The 12,500-nt window shown below is 46.2% G+C and overlaps 18 non-coding genes across 18 annotated transcripts; all 18 read right to left on the bottom strand.

Moving 5' to 3' along the window:
• Positions 1-1,158: 1,158 nt before the first annotated feature.
• On the bottom strand, positions 1,159-1,297 carry LOC141167982 (U4 spliceosomal RNA). The gene has a single exon (XR_012251755.1). It is a non-coding gene; the product is annotated as a U4 spliceosomal RNA (small nuclear RNA).
• Positions 1,298-1,577: 280 nt separating this feature from the next.
• On the bottom strand, positions 1,578-1,718 carry LOC141167681 (U4 spliceosomal RNA). The gene has a single exon (XR_012251473.1). It is a non-coding gene; the product is annotated as a U4 spliceosomal RNA (small nuclear RNA).
• A 397-nt stretch (positions 1,719-2,115) lies between these two features.
• On the bottom strand, positions 2,116-2,256 carry LOC141168143 (U4 spliceosomal RNA). The gene has a single exon (XR_012251893.1). It is a non-coding gene; the product is annotated as a U4 spliceosomal RNA (small nuclear RNA).
• Positions 2,257-2,537: 281 nt separating this feature from the next.
• Positions 2,538-2,678, bottom strand: LOC141167781 (U4 spliceosomal RNA). Its single transcript, XR_012251571.1, has one exon. It is a non-coding gene; the product is annotated as a U4 spliceosomal RNA (small nuclear RNA).
• Positions 2,679-2,958: 280 nt separating this feature from the next.
• LOC141168343 (U4 spliceosomal RNA) lies at positions 2,959-3,099 on the bottom strand. The gene has a single exon (XR_012252082.1). It is a non-coding gene; the product is annotated as a U4 spliceosomal RNA (small nuclear RNA).
• A 281-nt stretch (positions 3,100-3,380) lies between these two features.
• On the bottom strand, positions 3,381-3,520 carry LOC141167945 (U4 spliceosomal RNA). The gene has a single exon (XR_012251725.1). It is a non-coding gene; the product is annotated as a U4 spliceosomal RNA (small nuclear RNA).
• A 280-nt stretch (positions 3,521-3,800) lies between these two features.
• LOC141167927 (U4 spliceosomal RNA) lies at positions 3,801-3,941 on the bottom strand. Its single transcript, XR_012251707.1, has one exon. It is a non-coding gene; the product is annotated as a U4 spliceosomal RNA (small nuclear RNA).
• Positions 3,942-4,220: 279 nt separating this feature from the next.
• On the bottom strand, positions 4,221-4,361 carry LOC141168253 (U4 spliceosomal RNA). The gene has a single exon (XR_012251996.1). It is a non-coding gene; the product is annotated as a U4 spliceosomal RNA (small nuclear RNA).
• A 280-nt stretch (positions 4,362-4,641) lies between these two features.
• Positions 4,642-4,782, bottom strand: LOC141167910 (U4 spliceosomal RNA). The gene has a single exon (XR_012251691.1). It is a non-coding gene; the product is annotated as a U4 spliceosomal RNA (small nuclear RNA).
• Positions 4,783-5,062: 280 nt separating this feature from the next.
• LOC141167793 (U4 spliceosomal RNA) lies at positions 5,063-5,203 on the bottom strand. The gene has a single exon (XR_012251583.1). It is a non-coding gene; the product is annotated as a U4 spliceosomal RNA (small nuclear RNA).
• Positions 5,204-5,483: 280 nt separating this feature from the next.
• Positions 5,484-5,624, bottom strand: LOC141168230 (U4 spliceosomal RNA). The gene has a single exon (XR_012251974.1). It is a non-coding gene; the product is annotated as a U4 spliceosomal RNA (small nuclear RNA).
• A 280-nt stretch (positions 5,625-5,904) lies between these two features.
• LOC141167821 (U4 spliceosomal RNA) lies at positions 5,905-6,045 on the bottom strand. The gene has a single exon (XR_012251610.1). It is a non-coding gene; the product is annotated as a U4 spliceosomal RNA (small nuclear RNA).
• A 280-nt stretch (positions 6,046-6,325) lies between these two features.
• Positions 6,326-6,466, bottom strand: LOC141168508 (U4 spliceosomal RNA). The gene has a single exon (XR_012252243.1). It is a non-coding gene; the product is annotated as a U4 spliceosomal RNA (small nuclear RNA).
• A 279-nt stretch (positions 6,467-6,745) lies between these two features.
• On the bottom strand, positions 6,746-6,886 carry LOC141167823 (U4 spliceosomal RNA). The gene has a single exon (XR_012251611.1). It is a non-coding gene; the product is annotated as a U4 spliceosomal RNA (small nuclear RNA).
• A 1,306-nt stretch (positions 6,887-8,192) lies between these two features.
• Positions 8,193-8,333, bottom strand: LOC141168199 (U4 spliceosomal RNA). The gene has a single exon (XR_012251945.1). It is a non-coding gene; the product is annotated as a U4 spliceosomal RNA (small nuclear RNA).
• A 280-nt stretch (positions 8,334-8,613) lies between these two features.
• LOC141168377 (U4 spliceosomal RNA) lies at positions 8,614-8,754 on the bottom strand. The gene has a single exon (XR_012252114.1). It is a non-coding gene; the product is annotated as a U4 spliceosomal RNA (small nuclear RNA).
• A 277-nt stretch (positions 8,755-9,031) lies between these two features.
• LOC141168536 (U4 spliceosomal RNA) lies at positions 9,032-9,172 on the bottom strand. Its single transcript, XR_012252270.1, has one exon. It is a non-coding gene; the product is annotated as a U4 spliceosomal RNA (small nuclear RNA).
• A 281-nt stretch (positions 9,173-9,453) lies between these two features.
• LOC141168012 (U4 spliceosomal RNA) lies at positions 9,454-9,593 on the bottom strand. The gene has a single exon (XR_012251773.1). It is a non-coding gene; the product is annotated as a U4 spliceosomal RNA (small nuclear RNA).
• Positions 9,594-12,500: the final 2,907 nt, after the last annotated feature.

The raw sequence follows: 12,500 nt of genomic DNA, 5'->3' as shown, positions 1-12,500 counted from the left end.
ACCCGATGATAACGGGCTGGTTACGAATCCTGCTGACTACGCCAAAGTTGACGCGCCCCCTGAGCCGTGTGTGGGGGAATACCCGGAGCAGGGTCTCTGTGTAATGCTGGGCGTTTGTAGTCTCCGTGGCGGCGACCCGGTCCCGTGGCTCAGGGTGGTCAAACCAGTGGCGGATCTGTTTATTTGTTTTTTAATGTTTAAATGTCTGACTACGCCACCCGTGGATTGAGGTCACTGAGAGCTGCCGCTGTGGGGCAGACCGCTGAGGCTGATGTTGTGTGCACAGCAGAGGGTAGTATAACTCCCCACGGGAGGAGTATAGCCTCAGGACAGTGAGTGCAGATGGTGGGGGTTATGGTGCATGGGAGCAACAGTAATGACTCAGAGTCCAGTGATGCAGTCCAGGGTCTTTACTCACAGTTTTACACTCCAAGCCACTTCTGCAGTTAATGGCTGCCCACGTCATACTGTGCTCACCAGGTGAGGGGCTCGGCCATCTCCCAGGTACCTTTGGAACGCTTTTCAGGACCCCCTTTGTGTGTCCTTTCTCTGGCCCGTCGTACCGCACAATTGACCACGTTTCTGTCTGGCTGCCTCGGGAATTGGCGGGCAAACGTATGTTCCGTTTCCCTGGGCGTACGGTGGCGACTGGCCGGTCCGCACCCCTGGGGTCCCTTCACTCCACTCCTGGAGCCTCCTCCATTCCTCTCCTCTCCTTTCTTCTCCTCCAGGCCCAGGCCTTGTGACTTGGCCTGCCCACGGAGCAGAGCTCGTACAGAGCCCCTACTCCCTGTATTCTTCTCTCTTATCTCTGACTGAACCCCACTCCTTAGATGGTGCCCACCTTATATACGCCTCCTTCCAGTGCACCCTGAATCTACTCTCCCCACCCACACACTACCGGGTTCCCCCTTTCTAGGTGTTCCCTCCCCCCACTCCAGCCAGGGAAAGGGGCAGTTGTGCTCACTCTTGGGAGCATTGTCGCCCTGTTCCCGGGAAATGTGGTGTAGTGCATGTGGGTGTTAGGACCTGAGCCACACTCCATTCTTACCTGGAAGTGAGATATCACACCTCTGAGTGAGATGCAATACCTCTGTAGCTACCGAACCCTCGGGGCGCTACATTACACTCTGTCATTTGCATACCATTGATTAAGTGTCCTGAGAGGCCAACAAAAATTGCCGATACTGATTGTATTTCAAGACATCATGGCAGGGTATTGAGAAATGTTTTAAATTAGCAATAATCATGCCTCGATTAAACCTCATGGGCTACGATACTGTCACTGGGCAAAGTTAAAGTAACTCAGGTGACCAAGAAATCCCTAGTTCCAGGAAGAGCTTGTTTAAGCCATGGTGAGTTCCAAATCACCACTGCTCTTCACCCGCTGCCGCAAGGCATCCTAGGAGTTGCAGTCTGAGGGCTCAGGGAAGAGGTCATATTTGGACATTGCAGGCAGATCATCTAGCTCTCTCCTGTTCCAAGCGAAAATCATCAATACGATGCTGTTGGGCTCAAGATTTTCTTTCCCAATTGGAAGGAACTAACACTCTGTCATTTGCATACCATGGATTAAGTCTCCTGAGAGATCAACAAAAATTGCCGTTGCTGACTGTATTTCAAGTCATCATGGCGGGATATTAGAAAAAGTTTTAAATTAGCAATAATCATGCCTCGGTTAAACCTCATGGGCTACGATACTGTCACTGGGCAAAGTTAAAGTAACTCAGGTGACCAAGAAATCCCTGCTTCCAGGAAGAGCTTGTTTAAGCCATGGTGAGTTCCAAATCACCACTACCCTTCCCCCGCTGCCGCAAGGCATCCTGGGAGTTGCAGTCTGAGGGCTCAGGGAAGAGATCATATTTGGCCATTGCGGGCAGATCAGCTCGCTCTCTCCTGCTCCAAGCGAAAACCATCAATACGATGCTGTGGGGCGCAAGATTTCCTTTCCCAACTGGGAGGAGCTAAAACTCTGTCATTTGCATACCATGGAATAAGTCAGCTCGCTCTCTCCTGCTCCAAGCGAAAACCATCAATACGATGCAGTGCGGAACAACATTTCCTTTCCCCACTGGGAGGAGCTAACACTCTGTCATTTGCATACCATGAATTAAGTCTCCTGAGAGACCAACAAAAATTTCCGATGCTGACTGTATTTCAAGTCATCATGGCGGGCTATTGGAAAAAGTTTTCAATTAGCAATAATCACGCCTCGGTTAAACCTCATGGGCTACGATACTGCCACTGCGCAAAGTTAAAGTAACTCAGGTGACCATGAAATCCCCACTTCCATGAAGAGCTCGTTTTAGCCATGGTGAGTTCCATATGACCACTGCACTTCCTCCGCTGCCGCAAAGCATCCTTGAAGTTGAAGTCTGACGGCTCAGTGAGGAGGTCATTTTTGGCCATTGCGGGCAGATCAGCTCGCTCTCTCCTGCTCCAAGCGAAAACCATCAATACGATGCATTGCGGCACAACATTTCCTTTCCCCCACTGGGAGAAACTAACACTTTGTCATTTGCATACCACGGATTAAGTCTCCTGAGAGACCAACAAAAATTGCCGATGCTAACTGTATTTCAAGTCATCATGGCAGGCTATTGGGAAAAGTTTTCAATAAACAATAATCACGACTCGGTTACACCTCATGGGCTACGATACTGCCACTGCGCAAAGTTAAAGAAACTCAGCTAACCAAGAAATCCCAGGTTCTAGGAAAAGCTCGTTTAAGCCATGGTGAGTTCCAAATGACCACTGCCCTTCCTCCGCTGCCGCAAAGCATCCTGGGAGTTGCAGTCTGAGTGCTCAGGGAAGAGGTCATTTTTGGCCATTGCAGGCAGATCAGTTCGATCTCTCCTGCTCCAAGCGAAAATCATCAATAGGATGCTGTGGGGCGCAAGATTTCCTTTCCCAATTGGGAGGAGCTAACACTCTGTCATTTGCACACCATGGATTAAGTCTCCTGAGAGACCAACAAAAATTGCTGATGCTGACAGTGTTACAAGTCATCATGGCGGGATATTGGGAAAAGTTTTCAATTAGCAATAATCACGCCTCGGTTAAACCTCATGGGCTACGATTCTGCCACTGCGCAAAGTTAAAGTAACTCAGGTGACCAAGAAATCCCCACTTACAGGAAGAGCTCGTTTAATCCAGGGTGAGTTCCAAATGACCACTGCCCTTCCCCCGCTACCGCAAGGCATCCTGGCAGTTGCAGTCTGAGGGCTCAGGGAAGAGATCATTTTTGGCCATTGTGGGCAGATCAGCTCTCTCTCTCCTGCTCCAAGCGAAAACCATCAATACGATGCAGTGCGGAACAACATTTCCTTTTCCCACTGGGAGGAGCTAACACTCAGTCATTTGCATATTATGGATTAAGTTTTCTGAGAGACCAACAAAAATTGCCTATGCTGACTGTATTTCAAGTCATCATGGCAGGATATTGGGACAAGTTTTCATTTAGCAATAATCACGCCTCGGTTAAAACTCATGGGCTACGATACTGCTACTGCGCAAAGTTAAAGTAACTCAGGTGACCAAGAAATCCCCACTTCCAGGAAGTGCTCGTTTAAGCCATGGTGAGTTCCAAATGACCACTGCCCTTCCCCCGCTGCCGCAAGGCATCCTGGCAGTTGCAGTCTGAGGGTTCAGGAAAGAGGTCATTTTTGGCCATTGCGGGCAGATCAGCTCGCTCTCTCCTGCTCCAAGCGAAAACCATCAATACGATGCAGTGCGGAACCCCATTTCCTTTACCCATTGGGAGGAGCTAACACTCTGACATTTGCATACCATATATTAAGTCTCCTGAGAGACCAACAAAAATTGCCAATGCTGACTGTATTTCAAGTCATCATCGTGGGATATTAGGAAAAGTTTTCATTTGGCAATAATTACGCCTCGGTTAAACCTCATGGGCTACAATACTACCACTGCGCAAACTAAAGTAACTCAGGTGACCAAGAATTCCCCACTTCCGGGAAGAGCTAGTTTAAGCAATGGTGAGTTCCAAATGACCACTGCCTTTCACCCGCTGCCGCAAGGCATCCTGGCAGTTGCAGTCTGAGGGCTCAGGGAAGAGGTCATTTTTGGACATTGCAGGCAGATCATCTAGTTCTCTCCTGTTCCAAGCGAAAATCATCAATACGATGCAGTGGAGAGCAAGATTTCCTTTCTCAATTGGGAGGAGCTAACACTCTGTCATTTGCATACCATTGATTAAGTCTCCTGAGAGACCAACAAAAATTGCCGATGCTGACTGTATTTCAAGTTATCATGGCGGGATATTGGGAAAAGTTTTAAATTAGCAATAATCACGCCTCGGTTAAACCTCATGGGCTACGATACTGCCACTGCGCAAAGTTAAAGTAACTCAGGTGACCAAGAAATCACCACTTCCAGGAAGAGCTCGTTTGCACCATGGTGAGTTCCACATGACCACTGCCCTTCACCAGCTGCCGCAAGGCATCCTGGCAGTTGCAGTCTGAGGGCTCAGGGAAGAGGTCATTTTTGGCCATTGCGGGCAGATCAGCTCGCTCTCTCCTGCTCCAAGCGAAAACCATCAATACGATGCAGTGCGGAACAATATCTCCTTTCCCCACTGAAAGGAGCTAACACTCTGTGATTTGCATACCATGGATTAAGTCTCCTGAGAGACCAACAAAAATTGCCTATGCTGACTGTATTTCAAGTCATCATGGCGGGATATTGAGAAAAGTTTTCAATTAGGGATATTCATGCCTCCGTTAAACCTCATGGGCTGCGATACTGCCACTGCGCAAAGTTAAAGTAACTCAGGTGACCAAGGAATCCCAGGTTCTAGTAAAACCTTGTTTAAGCCATGGTGAGTTCCAAATGACCACTGCCCTTCCTCCGCTGCCGCAAAGCATCCTGGGAGTTGCAGTCTGAGGGCTCAGGGAAGAGGTCATTTTTGGACATTGCAGGCAGATCATCTAGCTCTCTCCTGTTCCAAGCGAAAATCATCAATATGTTGCTGTGGGGCGCAAGATTTCCTTTCCCCACTGAGAGGAGCTAATACTCTGTCATTTGCATATCATGGACTAAGTTTCCTGAGAGATCAACAAAAATTGCCGATGCTGACTGTATTTCAAGTAATCATGGCGGAATATTGGGAAAAGTTTTCAATTAGCAATAATCTCGCCTCAGTTAAACCTCATGGGCTACAATACTGCCACTGCGCAAAGTTAAAGTTACTCAGGTGACCAAGAAATCCCCACTTCCAGGAAGAGCTCGTTTAAGCCATGGTGAGTTCCAAATGACCACTGCCCTTCCTCCACTGCCAAAAAGCATCCTGGGAGTTGCAGTCTTAGGGCTCAGGGAAGAGGTCGTATTTGGACATTGCAGGCAGATCATCTAGCTCTCTCCTATTCCAAGCAAAAATCATCACTACGATGCAGTGGGGTACAAGATTTCCTTTCCCAATTGGGAGGAGCTAACACACTGTCATTTGCATACCATGGATTAAGTCTCCTGAGAGACCATCAAAAATTGCCGATGCTGACTGTATTTCAAGTTATCATGGCGGGATATTGGGAAAAGTTTTCAATTTGCAATAATCACGCCTCGGTTAAACCTCATGGGCTACGATACTGCCACTGCGCAAAGTTAAAGTAACTCAGGTGACCAAGAAATCTCCACTTCCAGGAAGAGCTCGTTTAAGCCATGGTGAGTTCCAAATGACCACTGCCCTTCCCCCGCTACCGCAAGGCATCCTGGCAGTTGCAGTCTGAGGGCTCAGGGAAGAGGTCATTTTTGGCCATTGCGGGCAGATCAGCTCGCTATCTCCATCTCCTAGCAAAAACCATCAAAACGATGCAATGCATAACAAAATTTCCTTTCCCCACTGGGAGGAGCTAACACTCAGTCATTTACATATTATGGATTAAGTCTCCTGAGAGACCAACAAAAATTGCCTATACCGACTGTATTTCAAGTCATCATGGCGGGATATTGGGAACAGTTTTCAATTAGCAATAATCATGCCTCGTTTAAACCTCATGGGCTACGAAACTGCTACTGCGCAAAGTTAAATTAACTCAAGTGACCAAGAAATCCCAGGTTCTAGAAAAAGCTTGTTTAAGCCATGGTGAGTTCGAAATGACCACTGCCCTTCATCCGCTGCCGCAAAGCATCCTGGGAGTTACAGTCTGAGTGCTCAGAGAAGAGGTCATTTTTGGCCATTGCAGGCAGATCAGCTCGATCTCTCCTGCTCCAAGCGAAAATCATCAATACGATGCTGTGGGGCACAAGATTTCCTTTCCCAATTGAGAGTAGCTAACACTCTGTCATTTGCATACCATGGTTTAAATCTCCTGAGAGACCAACAAAAATTGCCTATACTGACTGTATTTCAAGTCATCACGGCGGAGTATTGGGAAAAGTTTTCAATTAGCAATAATCTCGCCTCAGTTAAACCTCATGGGCTACGATACTGCCACTGCTCAAAGTTAAAGTAAGTCAGGAGACCAAGAAATCCCAGCTTCCAGGAAGAGCTTGTTTAAGCCATGGTTAGTTCCAAATAACCACTGCCCTTCCTCCGCTGCGGCAAAGCATCCTGGGAGTTGCAGTCTGAGTGCTCAGGGAAGAGGTCATTTTTGGCCATTGCAGGCAGATCAGCTCGATCTCTCCTGCTCCAAGCAAAAATCATCAATAGGATGCTATGGGGAACAAGATTTCCTTTCCCTCTGGAAGGAGCTAACACTCTGTCATTTGCATACCATGGATTAAGTCTCCTGAGAGACCAACAAAAATTGCCGATGCAGACTGTATTTCAAGACATCATAGCGGGATATAGGGAAAAGTTTTCAATTAGTAATAAACACGCCTCGGTTAAACCTCATGGGCTACGATACTGCCACTGCCCAAAGTTAAAGTTACTCAGGTGACCAAGAAATCCCCACTTCCAGGAAGTGCTCGTTTAAGCCATGGTGAGTTCCAAATGACCACTGCCCTTCCTCCGCTGCCACAAAGCATCCTGGGAGTTGCAGTCTGAGGGCTCAGGGAAGAGGTCATTTTTGGACATTGCAGGCAGATCATCTAGCTCTCTCCTGTTCTATGCAAAAATCATCACTACTATGCAGAGGGGTACAAGATTTCCTTTCCCAATTGGGAGGAGCTAATGTGGCACCCCAGGGGTCTGGTTGCCACAGTAATAGAGATATTATGTCTGAGAGCAAGTGGGAGGTTTCTCTGGTCAGGAGCCCTAAGCATGCAACACGGCCCGCCCAGACCTGGGAGGGGAGGAATCTGCCCTTATAAACTGGGTCTGGGGCGGGATTAGACAGTTAGAGTTCCAGACACAGGGAAAGTGAGAACAGGAGCTCTGTAGGAGCAGAAGCAGAGGGCCAGGGGCTGTGAGCAGAGATATAGCTCGCCCTGGCTGAGGACACTAAAACCGGACACAGGAGTCCGAAGCTGTGGGGACTGATATATACCCAGCAGCAGAAACCAGCCGGCAGGGGATTCCAGGTCCTCTGGCCATAGAAGCCCGGAGGCTCAGTCACAAAGAAGGGACCAGCACCGCCATCAAGGAGCAGAGGCTAACAGAAGGCCCCAAGTCACCAGCAATACGGGTGAGCACCACACGGTATACTCAGGGACGTGGGCTACTTCTACCCGCTTACAGCAAGGTAGCCAGGAAGAGTGCAGATAAACAGGGAGGCCTACAACTCCACCTGGCCAGGGGAACTCCTGCTTGCTCACAGACTGACTATGCCCCTTGTACTAGCCAGTACTCCCGGGAGGGTCTGCCTTATCCCATCAGTAAAGACCCTGAACTGCACCACACGTCTCTGTGATTCCTTGCCGCACCAGCACCATTAGCACTGGGACCCTCACACCATCACTCCCATCATCTCTCACATTAGCTGCCCTGAGGCAATACTTCTCCCGTGGGGAGTTATCCCATACTCGGCTGCGCAAACAACATCAGCCTCAGCGGTCTGCAGCGCAGCGGCGGTCCTCACTGACCGCAATCCACGGGTGGCGTAGTCGGACAATTACAATACAAATAGACTGCCACTGGTTTGACCACCCTGGGCACGGACCGGGTCACCGCCACACGGAGACTACAACCCCCAGCATCCTACAACAGGCCAGGTTCCGGGTTCCCCTGCACAGCACAGGCCCAGGGGGCGCGTCACTAACACTCTGTCATTTGTATACCAGGGATTAAGTCTCCTGAGAGACCATCAAAAATTGCCGATGCTGACTGTATTTCAAGTCATCATGGCAGGATATTGGGAAAAGTTTTCAATTAGCAATAATCACGCCTCGGTTAAACCTCATGAGCTACAATATTGCCACTGCGCAAAGTTAAAGTAACTCAGGAGACCAAGAAATCCCATCTTCCAGGAAGAGCTCGTTTAAGCCATGGTGAGTTCCAAATGACCACTGCCCTTCCCCCGCTGCCGCAAGGCATCCTGGCAGTTGCAGTCTGAGGGCTCAGGGAAGAGGTCATTTTTGGCCATTGCGGGCAAATCAGCTCGCTCTCTCCTGCTCCAAGCGAAAACCATCAATACGATGCAGTCCGAAAAAACATTTCCTTTCCCCACTGGGAGGAGCTAACACTCAGTCATTTGCATATTATGGATTAAGTCTCCTGAGAGACCAACAAAAATTGCCTATGCTGACTGTATTTCAAGTCATCATGGCGGGATATTGGGAAAAGTTTTCAATTAGCAATAATCATACCTCAGTTAAACCTCATGAGCTACAATACTGCCACTGCGCAAAGTTAAAATAACTCAGGTGACCAAGAAATCTCAGGTTCTAGAAAAAGCTTGTTTAAGCCATGGTGAGTTCTAAATGACCATTGCCCTTCCTCCGCTGCCGCAAAGCATCCTGGGAGTTGCAGTCTGTGGGCTCAGGGAAGAGGTCATTTTTGGCCATTGCGGGCAGATCAGGTTTATCTCTCCTGCTCCAAGCAAAAACCATCAATACTATGCAGTGTGGCACATTTCCTTTCCCCACTGGGAGGAACTAACACTCTGACATTTGCATACCATGGATTAAGTCTCCTGAGAGACCAACAAAAATTGCCTATGCTGACTGTATTTCAATTCATCATGGCGGGGTACTGGGAAAAGTTTTCAATTAGCAATAATCACGACTCGGTTAAACCTCATGGGCTACGATACTGCCACTGCGCAAAGTTAAAGTAACTCAGGAGACCAAGAAATCCCAACTTCCAGGAAGAGCTTGTTTAAGCCATGGTTAGTTCCAAATGACCACTGCCCTTCCTCCGCTGCCACAAAGCATCCTGGTAGTCGCAGTCTGAGGGCTCAGGGAAGAGGTAATTTTTGGACATTGCAGGCAGATCATCTAGCTCTCTCCTGTTCCAAGCTAAAATCATCAATACAATGCTGTGGGGGCGCAAGATTTCCTTTCCCAATTGGGAGGATCTAACACTCTGTCATTTGCATACCATGGATTAAGTCTCCTGAGAGACCAACAAAAATTGCCGATTCTGACTGTATTTCAAGTCATCATGGTGGGATATTGGGAAAAGTTTTCAATTAGCAATAATCACGCCTCGCTTAAACTTTTTTTTTCTTTTAAAACCTTCAGATTTGGATTAAAAAAAACTAGTAAAACTTTGTTACTAATTCATATTTAATTTCAGCATACTTAGCATTCTGAAATAGTTTCATCCGACATCATCATCAGGCTAATTTATTTCGGACAAATACAAAAACAAAAAACAAAAAAACAGAACATTACTTACAATATTTAGCCCATCACCCATTAAACCTCCACTATTCCCCAGTCCTACACCTTTACCACATGCCTCCATTTTAAGAACTTCCACACACCTTCAGACTCATTTTCCCCAAATCTTTTCTTATCCAACAAATACACAGTATAAAATTAATCCAATATCATCCTCAGACATCCATCCACAGTCACAGTTTTCTTTTTAAATACATTCAGATTCCTGACATCCCACAATACTTCTTTAATGACAGCTAGCATAATAAATAAAATCCTTTGACTTTTCATACTCACTGCGCCCAATCCAAACATTACCAACCCAAAAGACAAGTTATTTAAACCAATTAACTCTTTAAATAACGGACCCATTCCCTTCCACACATCTCGAGCCACTCTACAATTCCAGAACAGATGCACAATACTCTCACTTCCCTGACACATATCTCTAGGACATACATCACTTCTTCTTATACCGCGATTTTTGTAAAATTCCCTAACTGGTAGTGCCCCATGCTTACTCTTCCATCCAATCTCTCTCTGTCTATTAGTTATTCCATCCGTCGTCATACTTTTCCACACTTTCCCAACATCCTTACTACTCACCATATTAATATTGCATTGTAGCTCTTTCTCACCAATAAAATTTAACACACTCTTCTTATTTTTCCAGACTTCATTCCCCACACTCTCTAGATCAAACTTTTTCACAAAATTTTCAATGAAACAATACCACTTAAGACACACAAATGCACACGGTCTCCTCAAATCCCTATCAGTCCATCCTAATCTACATAACATATTTCCACCCAAAAACCTCAACATACATGCAAATTTCCATTCACCTCCCAGCACTCTTTTTGCTGCAAAAAGAACATTAACACCCAAATACAACTCAACATTTGGAAAATTCATCCCTCCATTCCTCCAATCTTTCATCACTATCTCCCTTTTCACTCTCTCCATTTTTGTTCCCCAGAAAAAAACAAACAAGATCCTATTCAATCTTCTCAGAACCAAATATCCAGGAGGAAATACTAACGCAACATACAAGAACATTGGCAAAATCACACTTTTAATTATTAAAATCTTACCCACAAAAGACAGCTCTCTCAATTTCCAAAAATTTAACTTTTTCATCACTCTCTTACCCACATCCTTCCCAACTTTCTCTCCCGTCTAAACTTTCATCCAATTTCACACCTAGCACTTTCACCGCACCATATACTCTCTCAATACCCAAGTCTTCATGTATTGTCACATCACCAAAGCACTTCCACACACTTTTACCCCAATTTACCCTAAAAGCGGATGCCCCACAAAATAAGGAGACTAACAATTTTGCCCTTCTTAACGCACACACTGACTCACAAACCGCGCATACATCATCCATATATGCTAATACTTTCACCTCTTTTCCACCACTTCCAGGCACTTTTACACCCCTTATACATTTATCTCTCCTAATCAACTCCAATAAAGGTTCCATTACACAAATGAACACAATAGGTGACAGTGGGCAACCTTGCCTCACACCTGAGCAGACCCTCACTTCTTCACTGAGCCATCCATTTATCAGAAACTTACTATATGCATCTTTATACAACATCCTTATCACATTCACAAAATCACCAGGGAATCCCATTTTTACTAACACTCTGAACAAAAAACCATGCGACACTCTATCAAACGCCTTTTCAAAATCAATTGACAATATACTCACATCTTGCTTTCTATCCATACTATCCCACAGTACATTTCTTAACAAACACAAGTTCTCACTTATCCTCCTTCCAGGTACACCACACACTTGCTCTTCTCCAATCACTTGATTTATCACCTCTCTCATCCTATTTGCAACTAATTTTGCAAAGATCTTATAGTCCACATTTAAAAGTGTAATTGGCCTCCAATTTTTGACCTCTTTCTCATCACCATTCTTATGAATTAAAACAACCACACCACTTTTCATACTTTCATCCGTTCTACTATTTTCCCACATAAACTTATACACTTCAACTAAATCACGCCCTATAATATCCCACATGCTTCTAAAAAACTCAGCCGGCAAACCATCCTCACCTGGAGTCTTGTTTAAAGCCATACTAACCATCACATGCTTCACCTCTTCCTCATTTAAGTCCTTCATCAGTTCAGGCAAATCATTCTCCAACACTTTTCTCTCAATGCAAGCAAACAAATCATCCTCAAGGTCTCTATCACATTTTTTCCCTGCATACAAATCCTTATAGAAATCTTCCACCACACCCAAAACATCTTTCCCTTTCACAACTCTTCCATCCTTATCATTTGCTCTCACAAATTCCTCCTTTCGTCCCACCACCTTTTTGAAAAAAAATCTAGAACATTTTTCATCCTTTTCAAGCTTGTCCATTTTGGCCTGATATATTATTTCTTTACCAGTGTTGAGCGAACATGCTCGACACTGCTCGGTACTCGCCCGAGCAACACGCTACTCGGGATGTTCGGCGAGCGCCAAGCATTTCCGGGTTACTCGGGCGGGAGCTCGGGTCTCCGCCCTGCATGTTTGGCACTCTTTACAGAGCCAATGAACATGCAGGGATTGCCAGCCAGTCACTGTAATGCCGCAGCCATGTTGTTTGTGGGCATTACAGTGATTGGCTGGCCGCACAGCGTCACCTCGAGTATTTAAAACCGGGCGCCGCCATCGTGGACACAGTCGCTCCGGATCAGACAGTGTAGGGACAGCGCTTCTGATTTAGGGAGAGATATATCCTGCAAAATAGTTAGTG

Source organism: Phyllobates terribilis, unplaced genomic scaffold, assembly GCF_046119375.1.
Source record: "Phyllobates terribilis strain yellow unplaced genomic scaffold, ASM4611937v1 Scaffold_11__3_contigs__length_659146591, whole genome shotgun sequence".
Classification (NCBI taxonomy): domain Eukaryota; kingdom Metazoa; phylum Chordata; class Amphibia; order Anura; family Dendrobatidae; genus Phyllobates; species Phyllobates terribilis.
Note: the sequence above shows the minus strand (reverse complement) of the source record. Positions and strands in the feature narration are given on the sequence as shown.